This window comes from Triticum urartu, chromosome 4, assembly GCF_003073215.2.
Source record: "Triticum urartu cultivar G1812 chromosome 4, Tu2.1, whole genome shotgun sequence".
Taxonomy (NCBI): Eukaryota; Viridiplantae; Streptophyta; class Magnoliopsida; order Poales; family Poaceae; genus Triticum; species Triticum urartu.
In genome coordinates, this window is record NC_053025.1 from 596692329 (window position 1) to 596692938 (window position 610).

A 610-nucleotide genomic window follows, 5' to 3' on the forward strand; every position below is an offset into this window, starting at 1 on the left:
AAAATGAGAGGCAAATGGCAAATAATGTAATGCGGGAGATAAGGGTTTGTGATGGGTACTTGGTATGTTGACTTTTGCGTAGACTCCTCGGCAACGGCGCCAGAAATCCTTCGTGCTACCTCTTGAGCACTGCGTTGGTTTTCCCTTGAAGAGGAAAGGGTGATGCAGCAAAGTAGCGTAAGTATTTCCCTCAGTTTTTGAGAACCAAGGTATCAATCCAGTAGGAGGCCATGCACGAGTCCCTCGCACCTACAAAAACAAATAAATCCACGCAATCAACGTGATAAGGGGTTGTCAATCCCTACACGGTCACTTACGAGAGTGAGATCTGATAGATATGATAAGATAATATTTTTGGTATTCTTATGATAAAGATGCAAAGTAAAGAAAGTAAAATAAAAACGGCGCCAGAAATAGCTTGTTGTCGGGAGATTAATATGATGGAAAATAGACCCGGGGGCCATAGGTTTCCCTAGTGGCTTCTCTCAAGAGCATAAGTATTACGGTGGGTGAACAAATTACTGTTGAGCAATTGACAGAATTGAGCATAGTTATGAGAATATCTAGGTATGATCATGTATATAGGCATCGCGCCCGAGACAAGTAGACC